We start from the raw sequence: 13,022 nt of genomic DNA on the forward strand, positions 1-13,022 counted from the left end.
TACATACCTGTACACAAGCAGGACTTGGAGTAGTGATGATGCGTGTGTATGGTGGTGTGATTTGAGTGTGAAGTATCCTCCGTGGGCACACAGGACACAGAGTAGAGGTGTATATGGTGGTCTGAGTGGGAAGTATCCCCCGTAGGCACACAGGACATAGTAGTGTAGAGGTGTGTATGGTGGTGTGACTAGAATGTGAAGTATCCCCCATAAGCACACAGGACACAGAGGTGGGTATGGTGGTGTGATCCGAGTCTGAAGTATCTCCAATGGGCTCATGTGCTTGACCATTTACTCTCCAGCTGGCAGTTCTATTTGGGATGTAGAACTTTCAGGGGATAGAACCTTGCTGGAGAAGTAGATCACCGGGAGAAGACCTTGAGGTTGTATAACCCAGCCCTACTTGTTGTCTGCTTTCTGCCTCCTGTTCTGGCTAGCATGCCTTCCCTGCGATGAGAGACACTATCTCACTAGAGAACAGAAAGCCAGATGAACCCTTTCTCCCTGAAGTGGCTCTGTTTGAGCATTTTGCCACAAAACCATGTTTCACACCATGAGACTCGAGACCCAGCTCTTTCTCAGCCTCTATTGGAAAACAGAGTAGATAGTGCTATGGCCAGATGTTCTACCTATTTCAGAACACCTGCTGTGACAGGCTAATATAATGGACACTCCTGCACATCCCAGTATTCATTCTCCAGGCATCTTCTCAGAGGTACCTTGTAGTACGGAGCCATCATTTGGCATGAATTAGCGTATGGAGTACAGTCAAAAGGGTGTGGGCATATTGGTTTGTTTGCTTGGCTTGGAAGGGAAAAGAAGCAATCCTTTTGAATCATGTGTTATTTGGGGAGAAAATCAGGTTGGGCGTGTTGCTTTCGCCAGCAAAAGCATGCCGCCCAAGCGTACTCATTGCTCCTAATCACTGAACATCTTCGGTGAGTCAGGAGGATGTTCTGTGACGTCACTTCTAAGTCAAAGAGCCCCTCAAGGAAGAAGGTATTGTCATTTGAGGAGACTGGGCTTCAGCAATGCCCAGTAACCTGTCTCATGCCACAGTGTCTAATACGGCAGTGTCTACGGATGAAGCCAGTGTCCACTTTGAAGCAGGCTGTTTCCAAAGCTCATTATCTATCATTACTTAATTGTTCCCATGAGGGGAAGCCCTTCTTCGGAAGAACAGAGTCTAGGAAAATAAAACCATCAAACTCAAATAACTTCACACATTGCCCATCCCTGGATACCTGTGTATATATGCAACCAGGTTTGACGGTTGCTTGGAGTTTATTTATATACGCTGAAAGGTAGATGCCTTACATGGTTCATTCTTTAGGTGTCCAAGCTTCTTCTCCAGTGTTTGTATCTTCTAAGAAAAGATTTAGAAACCTTTTATATAGATTCATTTATTGTCCTAAGGTCGTACATCAGAACGCTTGAATTAGACCCTTTGGGTATAAAACTTAAGAACTTTTGTTTGCTTGCTGTATCAACCCCAAAAATTTATGACAGTGTCCTCATTATTCTTTGGGATGGTTGAGCTGTCTTCTCTAGAAGGACCTACTTGCATTTCAGTGGAAGCCTCTTCCCCGGAGGCAGCAGCCTTATGCATCACCGCCTCTGCCTACGCACTCATGTGGGCAACTGGCAGATCGTGTTCTGTGAGAAGGAAATCCATGGCAGGTGTGAAATGGTGTGAAGATAATTTTGAAAGAAATCTGTCCATCTTGCCTAAGGTATGTTCACAACACAGAGTCTGGATGGGCCCTTTAGTGGAGAATCCTAAGTCATCTCTTAGGACCTTTGATACTGAGAATGGAGAATGGATGTGTGAGTGTGTGTGTGTGTGTGTGTGTGTGTGTGTGTGTGTGTGTGTGTGTACATGCATGCTGGATTTTAGAAAAGTTAAGTATGAAAAAGGATGATTAGAAAAGCCGGATGTGGCCGGGTGGTGGTGGCGCATGCCTTTAATCCCAGCACTCGGGAGGCAGAGCCAGGCGGATCTCTGTGAGTTCGAGGCCAGCCTGGGCTACAGAGTGAGTCCCAGGAAAGGTGCAAAGCTACACAGAGAAACCCTGTCTCGAAAAACCAAAAAAAAAAAAAAAAAAAAAAAAAAAAAGAAAAAAAGAAAAAAAAAGAAAAGAAAAGCCGGATGTGAAGTGTTTCTTTCTCCCTCTCTTCCTCTTTTCTTCCCTCCTCTGTCCCTTCTCCCGCATGACCATTTTTGAGGTTTGACTTATTTATTTATTTGTTTGTTTGTTTATTTGGAGACAGGGTCTTGTTTTATACCTCATGCTGGCAAGGAACTTACTCTGTGGTCAAGGTAACCTTTAACTCACCCCAAACCACTAACCCCAGCCTTCCATTTGCTGGGGTTACAGGTATGAAGCACCATACCTCACTGGATTTCTTTTATTTTGGTAAAGTAGATTTATAATAAATACATTACTATATGTTTTAAAGGAATTTACCATTAGATTGTAAATTCACCTATACTTTATTCATTGTAATTTTGTTTTGTTTTGTTTTTGTTTTTCGAGACAGGGTTTCTCTGTGTAGCTTTGCGCCTTTCCTGGAACTCACCTCTGTAGCCCAGGCTGGCCTCGAACTCACAGAGATCCGCCTGGCTCTGCCTCCCGAGTGCTGGAATTAAAGGCGTGCACCACCCGGCTTCGATGTAATTTTAAATTAGATGGAAAGCAGGGCCCTTGCTATAGCTAGCCTCTAACAGGACAAGCATTATTCCGTGTGCTTCCTCACTGGAGTGCTTGCTCTTTGAAAATCATTGTCTGCTCACATTTGCTTTTAAGCTCTTTCAGTAAGTGTTGGGTCTTTGATTTTTTCTTTCCAGCATTCAGAATTATGTGTGCATGAGTAAGTGTGTGTGTGTGTGTGTGTGTGTGTGTGTAAAATACTTGATTTGATAACAGTATCTCAGGTAGTCCCTTTCTAGGTCCCCGGCTTGCTGAATAGTCCTACTTCAGCCGTCCCACCCCGAGTGTTGGTTTATGGGTGCAAACCATCATACCAAAGTTATGATCCTTAATTATGTGTAGATACACGGAATAGAGAAGTACTTGCGAATGTGTCCAGTGAACACTCACATGTATCCTCTCTTCTGCATAAACCAAGTCTTGCTTTGGCAGGCTCCCGTTAGCTATGGACTTGCAGAATCATACACCAAAACATCCCTGTCTGTATATGGAGGCAATAATATTGATCTTGTGTCAGAAGGAGATGACAACATGAAGCAGGGTGGCACAGTGGAGCAGTCCGGGGATTAGGAGAGATCAGGTACAGGTTCAAGTCTGGCTTCATATTGCCAGATGCATGCAGACATAACTTTTGTCCTGTTTTAGGACTCCGTCTTTATTTTCATTTCTCTATTTTTGAATGTAATGACAAAGCATGCCTAGTGCAGAAACAGAAAATATAAATATATACTATTAGCCTTTCTTGATTATAAGTAGCCAAACCTGGTAAGAGCTAATTTAATCAAGAAGAAAATTTATTGAAAGAGTATGAGGAAGCTCCCGGAACGGATAGGAAGGCAGAGAACTACCTTAAGCAGCAGGTTAGGAAGAAAGGCAGCTCTAGAGGTAATACAGAACTTGTAGGTGTATTCGTCTGAGCTTCACCCCTGAAGCACCACCCCTAGTAGGCAGCAGGTAAGTACTAAGTACCTGCCCCCGCCTGGAGCATGGCCGAGATAGGGACCCCTTATGAACTGAAATGTGTACATGCTCACTCTCTTGGCTACCTCGTGATCCTGGATGCTGGATGCTGCACTGTTGACCAAGTCAGAGTTCTCCAGAGAACCATGTTGAACTGGACCTCACCTCTCCTGGATCCCATAACCAACCCCCTTTGCTTGCTAAGTTGACTCAAAATAAACCCCTTTTGACCGTCAGATAAACTACGTGGGATTGCCTCATTAATTGCCATTATAGGAACTTGTTTGCACAGCGCAGGCGCTACTGGAAGATGGGAGAGACCTGCCATTCTTACATCTCACTTTAACTTGGTTAAGGACCCTTCTTTGCTAGTTATCTCCTCTTCAGATGCACCAAGCTCTTTCCACTCCTACTGAACAAACACACAGAAGAACCCAGCTAAGGAAGCCCCAGTGACCCTCTTTGGCCTCTCCAGAGGGAGATGAGGAAGCTCAATATTATCTCATTGAGGTTCAAAAGAGGTGTCCAAAAGGAACCTGGGGTCTGGGTGGAGAGCAAGAATGGGTGCTAGGACAGGAAACTGAGGACAGTTATTTAAACCACAGTCACACCACCACACAGTCATAACATTCGGTGTTTTCAATTTTCTTTCCAGACTTTTATTTACATCATAACTGTGAAAACCAGATTAACATTTTGCTATATATAGTTTTATGTCTCAATTAAAAAAGTTAACATATGCCATGAGCATTTATCCATTAAACATACTGCTAACTATTCTATGAACAGCATAAAAATCTCTTCTTTTGGCCATTCTATAACTATGTGGGACTAACCTGTAGAAGGGCATTGTGGCTGTTTTCAGCACTCTACTATTATATCATAAGGTGTAGGGGGAAACAATATGGGCTTTAGAGTCTACAGTGATTCTATTTAAAGTTCAGTTCTACTATTCTTTTAGATAAGTATTTATACATGCCTAACCTCTGAGTCTAGGTGCTCTTACTATAAAATAGGGATAATACATACTTTTCAAATCTGGACATTGTATGGTTTCAACTTGTCATGTCTTCAGCCATCTTGAGTTATAATCACCACGATTCCTCCCGAGTAACCTCAGTGGGCTTTCCTTGCATAGAACTCCAGAAATCTATAAACAGGAACACCACTAGAATATTGAGGAACTTTGTACCTAGATCCTGACTGCAGAAAAGTGGCTGATGCTTTGACATTAGCTTAAGATCAACCAGGTCGATGCTAGTTAGGATGACATTAATTTCTTCCTGAATTAATCTCTATGCCCTTCCTTCTATCTCATATTTCAGGGTCTTTTGAAAGCCCACACCTGTACTTATGTTAGCAAGTCCTTCCAACACACTGTTTTTGGTACAATGAGCTGTCAACCTTCCCTGGGCAGCCTCTTTGAAGTCTCTTTTGGAATGTTGGGACCAGTTGTATATTGGAGCTATGCTGTTCTAGAGAGATGTGATGAATTTGAGACGATGATGGGCTATCTAAGCCTTTACAGACCAGGGCAAGAGGGTCTTGGGAGGCAGCTTTACAATCCTCCAGGTTGAGAGGATCTTGGAGCACCTCAGGGAAGACAGATTTCAGCGGGTGATGGCGGGAAGAGCAAGGCAGTGGAAGAGAGATCCAGAGTGGCATTTAGCAAGTCAGAGAAAAGGAAGTGTAAGATCAAACAGGGTAAAGAACAGACGGAACCAGGGGTGGGGGCACATATGTTATCTCAAGACACAGGAGGCTCACATGAGAGGGCTGCTGCATGTTATCAGCCTCGCTGTCTAGGCTTTACAGGAAGCCCTTGCCTCAGAAAACAAAATCAAACTTGAGAAGAATAAGAACGAACAGTAGAGGGCTGGAAGGAGAATGAAAACAGTGTGGATAAAGTCAAGGAAACATTTATAAGGAAACTGATTCAGAGACTAATCAGAGGTACAAGTAGGAAGAACGCAGAGGAGGAAAGGTCAAGATTTGAGGAAGGAGAAAAGCAGCTCACATGTAGCTTCGGGGCACAGTAAAGCTAGAACGGAATAGCAGCTGTGGGTTAAGAGGCCCCTTTGTTTTTTCTACTCCAATTCACAACCAGAAAGGGTCTGACCTTGAAACATCATGGTCTAATACATACCTTACAAATCTGGACATTGTATGGGTTCAACTTGTCATGACTGCAGCCATCTTGAGTCATCATCACCACAATTGCTCCAGAGTAACCTCAGTGGGCTTTTCTTGCATAGAATTCCAGAAATCTATAAACAGGAACACTGCTAGAGTATTGAGGAGCTTTGCACCTAGATCCTGGCTTAGCTTTAGATAAGAAATTAGATAATATAACATGATGAAACATTGGAGGAGAAGGCATGGGAAGAAGCCAGAAGGGACAGCATGGGAGGATGCTCCTCTCTGAAGGATGCAGAGACTTGGACAGTGAAAAAGGAGAGGCAATAGATGTAAGAAAGAAGGGATACCTCACTCATGTGTGTAGCTAGAATTTTCCAGTCCTGCCTAGCTCACGGTCAGGACAAATCTCACCTGCCAGTCCCACAGCTACTCAGACCCAAACCAAGTAAACACACAGAAACTTATATTGCTCATAAACTGTATGGTCACAGCAGGCTTCTTGTTATCTAGTTCTTATATCTTAAATTAACCCATTTCTGTTAATCTATAAGTTGCTACATGGCTTGTGGCTTACCGGTATCTTTTACATGTTGCTTGTCATGGCAGCGGCTGGCAGCGTCTCTGTGACTCAGCCTTCCACTTCCCAGAATTCTCCTCTCTCCTTGTCCCACCTATACTTCCTGCCTGGCTACTGGCCAATCAGTGGTTTTATTTATTAACCAATCAGAGCAACACATTTAACATACAGAACATCCCACAGCACATGTGTTCACATCTTCGCTCACTTCTTCAACATCCTAGAAATAAAATGCCTACTGTGGACTCGGAACTATTCTGCACACTGATCAAGGCAGTGTAGTTGAGCTTTCATGAGAAAATAGATGCTGAAGAAAGACATGAAGTAAACTCAGGTCACTAGGCTTGCTTGGCAGTCACCTGTACCCGCTGAGCCATCTCACCAACCCTATCCTTGAATTCTTGATTTGTCTGTTTCCACCTCTGGGGTGCTGGGACTAGAGGCATGTGCCCACACACATGGCTGAGGTCAGCATATAAAGGATATCAGAGCTGAACGATAGGCAAAGACTGAGTCCCTTTGCTCTCATGGAGTTGCTGGACCAGTGCTAGAATGCTGGCTTCTGGAACTTGGTTATAAGCTTCAAATAAACCTTCAGGGTTTATCCACCCTTTGATGGTGTGATGTCTACTCTCGATTGTCACCTCGATGAGATGGAGAATCACTTGGAAAATGGGTCTCTTGGCATTTCCTGTGAGAGATTCTCTAGAGTAGGTTAATTGAGATGGGAAGACCCACTACTGTGGATGGCACTATATGGGATGCTGAACTCTATAAAAAGGGGAAAGCGAGCTGAGCATCAGAAATCATCCTTCTGTGCTCTGTGACTGTGGATATAATGTGGCCAGCAAGTTCCTGCTGCCACGGCTCGCCTGCTGTATGAACTGCAACCTTGAACTATGAACCAAATTTACTACTTTTATTTTAAAAAAAAGAAAATGAGGAAGAAAGAGAGAAAGAAAGAAAGAAAGAAAGAAAGAAAGAAAGAAAGAAAGAAAGAAAGAAAGAAAGAAAGAAAGAAAGGAAGGAAGGAAGGAAGGAAGAAAGAAAGAAAAAGAAAGAAAGAAAGAAGGAAAGACAAACACAAGTATGACACTGAGAAGGAAACTTAGAAAGAAAACTTCAGAGTGAGATGTGTACACAGAACCCTGCAATCGACTCACTGGTTAGTGATTGCAACATGCAAACTTTAGATTGCAGATTCAGGACTGGCCGGACTGAGGAAATGATGTGTAAGCTGGGGACTCTGTGACGAGAGGGAGCCAGTCATGTGAAGGTGAGTAGGACGAGATTAAAAGTAGAGTGAATAGTACACTTGCCCCAAGATGAGCTCGGGACATTGGGCAGCACAAAGAAGCGAGGCCCAAGTTGAAGGTGAAGAGACGCAAGGTCACAGAGGCAGGCAGAGGCCACACCTCGAAGGACATTATGGGTCAAGCATCTGCTGTCATTTTGAGAGTAATATGGTTGTGTTTCCACTTCAGAATGATCATGCTGGCTACTGTGAGACTCTACTAGAGGTAGCAGGAGCAGAAGGTGGGGGCCGGTAAAACAAAAGATGGGGTCAGTCAAGAAACGATTGCTTTAGTCAAGACAAGTGATGCTGTGGCTTCGACTACGGTGCAGATGATGAAAAGAAGATGAAGTCAGGCCGTATGTCAGAGGAGAGAAAAGGATTGGATGGATGTTGTTGATGGATTGGGTGTGAGGGTGAAAAGGGATGAACAGGCACTTACGGCTGCAGGACTGGAGTGGATGGCAGATTGTTTTATTGAAATAGGGAAGAGCGGAGGTATGTGTAAATCAGGAGTTCTGCTTTGCTTGGTCAGTGGACGATTAATGGGGGAGTGTGTTCCCTCTCCATGTTACTTCCAGCCTTGTGCATATAGCTGTACCTGTCTCTCATGTAACCCATGAAAGATGACGCTGGAGCCCTTGCCCACTGTTTCTTGAAGAACTTATTTGCTAATTCTTCTGTTTCTTTGTTCTGGCTATGTCTTGTTTCATTCAGTTCTGGCAAAATCATTTGTCTTTTTCTTTTTTTTTTTTGGTTTTTCGAGACAGGGTTTCTCTGTGTAGCTTTGCGCCTTTCCTGGAACTCACTTGGTAGCCCAGGCTGGCCTCGAACTCACAAAGATCCACCTGCCTCTGCCTCCCGAGTGCTGGGATTAAAGGCGTGCGCCACCACCGCCTGGCATTTGTCTTTTTCTTATTACCCAACTTCCCATCTGAATGTCAGCTGCTTCCATGTCCCAGCCTTAGTTTCAGCTTCAAGACACCCTGTCCAGTCATACAGCCTTCCTTTGGCCTGTTCTACTATGCCATGGAAACAGCCCTAAGAAACTTCACCATCCGGAGCCATCTTTCCCTCGCTCCTTGGGAGGAAAATTCACCTACTATCGCTTAACTCCTAAGTAAATTCAGCCAATTGCTACTAAGGTCTTAATAAAAATCCCCCTTTTTTCCAAGTACCAGCTTAAATGCATTGCTTGTTAGGGTTTTAATAACCATATCTAGATTTAGGTTTTCATTGAGCAGATGCGCTGTTTGAACTGAGCCTTGACTTATACTTGAGTCTTTGACAAAATTCCTCACTGGTTTCTCTTTGTCCGGTCAATGCATTTCTCACAATGTAGAGCTCGTCCACTGAGCCATATCCACTGCAAGCCAAAGCCATTTTTACAACATACCCTTGACCCTGGTCAGCCCTCTGCTTGTGGATCTCTGGTACTATACTAGTTACATCTCCGTAGCTGTGATCAAATGTCTGAAAGAACCAGTTTGAAGGAGGAAAGATCTATTTGGGCCCCTAGTTTCAGAGGGCTCAGTCCACCATGGCAGGAAAATCATCGATCGGCAGGCAAGAGGCAGGTTAAGGAGCACAGAGGAAGAAGTCAGGACAACATAGCTCCCAGGTACATGCCTGTAGCAGCCTGTTTCCTCCAATGAGGTCTCCCACTTCCTGCCTTTCATCACCTCCCCATGAAATCATCATATTACAAACCCAACAAGGAATTTATTCATTAGGTCGTCGGGCCCTTATAACTTAATGGCACCTGCAGGTATCCTCAAAGACACCTTCAGAGGTGTGTCTCACTAATCTCATAAGCATTTTTTGAATCCAATCAACTTGGCTACACTGAGAATAAAGCCTGCTGATGTTGTATGCTTTGACAGAGATATGACTGAGTCCCACATGGCTCATGTGCTTCCTGCTTCCTGTCTCTAGCCTCTCCTGCAATCACGTTGAGTCTACGTGGCTAGGCAGGTCCAGCAGAAAATCACTGTGCCACTTTGGAGCCAAAGTGTGTGAGAGGTGAGTGTTATCTCCACAGTCTTCACCTGCTGTGGCCTTCCCTCAAGCCCCATATTGAGAAGCTAGCATCAAAAGATAGCAGGATCCTTTGTGTCTTAGGTAATATCATCTGACCTGGGTTAGAGTTTGACAGATACATAACTGTTTTCTGGTGAAGGCACCAAGCTTTGGAGTTTTGTTTCTACATTACTATGTCGACTGTTTGTGTGGTACACACAGCTACTACAGTGCTGTGCGCTCTACCCAAGCCCACTTCCAGCCTGTTCTGTTCTGCTGGTGTGTGAAATATTCTCACTTCCTCCAAAGAGCTGTATTTTCTCCTGCCTATGGTTGTTGTTTCTCACTTGGAAAATGTCGATCGATTCCTCTTCCTATTTCCAAAATACACATTTTATCTAAATCTTACTCATTGCTTAGGTCACAACCTAACTGTCACTTCCTGACGGGAGGCCCTCTAATTATTTCCTCCCGAAGCACCTGGTCATCTTGCTTCGTACACCTCAGTGCACAGTATTCGTTTGTCTAGCAGACCAGACTATCAGCTTCGTCAAGGTCCGGACGCCATCTTCCTTGCCTGTCACAGGGTCTCCAGCCATTCCCAGAGTGGGAACATTCAGTGTGATTTCAATATATATATTTGCTCATTGACATTGACAGAATGATGAATTCTTTACTAGTATGAGATAAATAAAAGCAAATAAGATGGAAATTACCAAAAGGGGAGAAAATGGTAATGTACAGCCTTCAGTTTGTGAGGAAATTATAGGCAGTCAGGCTAGAAGCATCCTACATACCAATATTGTGGTTCATGGGTGTTCTTATCTATATTCTGTGTTATCATCTGAATTATTGAATGAAAATAAAATCTTGCTTCTTTTTTTTTTTTAGAACCCCAGTGGCCTTCTGTTGCACACGGGACTAAGTTTAAATGTCTCAGCACTGAAACATAAGTCAGTTGAAAGCTAGTCCTCATCTCCCCTCATCCATTCCCATGCCTGCTCTCTATTGCAACCAAACCTTTCCTTTCTTACCATAGGTGAAGCTTGTACCTTGCCCACCTGACGATCTGCTTCAATGATTCATCTTCGAAGAGCTGTCCAGTCCCTTAGCATTCTGTCCTTTTGTGATTCTGTAGTCTGTATTGGGTGGTCCTCGAGAGTCCATCTCTTGGCAGTCACTCTCTCAAGTATTATTCCCATTGCTTAGGTCACAACCTAACTTATTTCCCACTTCCTTATTTTCTCTTTGTACTGAATAGGTCCCAAAGGGCTGAGTAAATGCAGACAGCAAATTTCATATCCCATGGCTATTTATGGTTTGGTAGCAAAATCTTCATCCAAAATACGTATACTTTTGATTTTTTTTGGACAAATAGAACATAGCTTTTCTTAATTGCCTAAATTTTATGTCACTTCTTGTATGAACGTTTCTTCTACAGTTTCTTTCCATTTTGACACATCGAGGGTTAACGGTTCCCCCTGTCTTGAGAATGGAAGAAGTTTAACTTACATTGATCTTTTTTTTTCTAATTTTAAGTGTGCTGTGAATTGCTCTTAATTTTCTCCCCCCAGGCATTTGGCCTTCAGCACTCGGGAAATTCCATTCCTCTCTCCTCACTGAAGGTATTGTAGTGACAGGTTATTAGTCTTGACAACTCTCCAAGATTGTGTCACTGGCCGGGGGTGGTATGCTGACAGAAGCCCACATGTCTCAGAAGGAGTGGGCTTCTCCTTCGGAACTTCACAGAACTGCCACCTGACATCCATGCTGGTTCCGCTCACTTCACAGGGTATTCCATCTCATGCTCGCATCGACTCTGACCAGTGACCTCTGGGCTCCTTCTCACCCACAGGCCGGGGATGGATTTAAAGGGTTGCTGCTCTAGCCCTGGAGCAGACAGGCAAAGGGTAAGGGATGCTCCCAGAAACACCGCGTCAGCCTAGAATATCTACTTGGGGTGGGGGGGTTGGGAAGGGGCTTGAGCAAGTTTGGATAAGATTCTCGATCTGTTCAGATATATCTAGGACTCCTCAGGTTCATTGTGAAAGAGAGGGGGCACAAGGTCCCCCCAGGAGCAAGGTCTTGCTGGTTTCCCTGGTATGTGGGCTAGAATGGTCAACCCAGACATATTCTGCATGGACTTGGCTAAAGAGTCCTAATAAGGGTTCCTGACTATTAAAAATGTGTGTGTGTGTGTGTGTGTGTGTGTGTGTGTGTGTGTGTGTGTGTTTGTGTAAGAGTGAGTGAGAGAGAGACAGAGACAGACACATCCAGAGAGAGACAGAGACAGAGAGATAGAAAGAGACAGAAAGACAGACAAATAGACACACCCAGAGAGAGAGAGAGAGACAGAGACAGAGACAGAGAGAAGGTGCATGCTTCATACACGTTTTTGAATGTGTGTGTGTTTTATCCAGCAAGGACAATTGCGTTTTGGCTTACAAGCGCAAAGTCCCGTTTTCTTTCTGTAAGGCAGTCTGGATTTTGCTGTATTCAGCAGGCCTTTTGTCTAACGCATTGACACCTTAATGAAAAACAAAAGGTAGATTCATCAAAAGAGACAAGATTACTGGAATCATAAATGGAGACCATCAGGGAGGCTAGCGACAATAATAATAATAAATTGTGGCTATCCTCCCAGAAACTTGCTTTTCTAAGGGGCTTTGATAATTACCTGTCATGGTCTCAGTTCCCACACCCACTCCTTGAATGGATGGAGCCTATTTATAGCTCCCGAAATTCTTGTATTTGCCTCTCGAAGTGCGTGCCATTTCCCGGCGTGGGTAGAAGGGAGCTTATTCTAGTTTTCCAGGAGGGGAAAGTGACAGGGAGCCGTTTGGTCGATGCCTAACAAAGCAAAATGACAAGGAAGAAACAAACAATAACAAAGCCAGCATGGGGGGTTTGAAGGCGAGCCTTGTCTCCGGCACGAAGGCGCCGGTTCTCGGTGGGGTTGGTTAAAGCCAAGAGGAAACACCAGCATGGGCAGTGCCAGGAGAGATGGGGAACACAGAGCTGGTGAAAATCCTGTTGGGGGTGTGGGAACTTGAGGGATTCTGATTTCTCTTCCCTTAATGGATGTCCTGACACAAATGACTGAATTTAATAAAACCACAGGCACCTAAAGAGACTGGATGTCCCAGTAATTCGGTTTTTCTCTATGGTTAAATTCATAGAAATATGTAGGGGGTATACTGCAGAGGAAAGAGACAGAGAACCTACTTTTCCATCGGGGAAGAAGGGAGACTCAAACCAGGACATGCCGGCCATTAACTCTGTGGCCCCGTGACTTGGGACAAGTCAACTATCTGCTCTGGGA

This window comes from Peromyscus maniculatus, chromosome 18 (assembly GCF_049852395.1).
Source record: "Peromyscus maniculatus bairdii isolate BWxNUB_F1_BW_parent chromosome 18, HU_Pman_BW_mat_3.1, whole genome shotgun sequence".
Taxonomy (NCBI): Eukaryota; Metazoa; Chordata; class Mammalia; order Rodentia; family Cricetidae; genus Peromyscus; species Peromyscus maniculatus.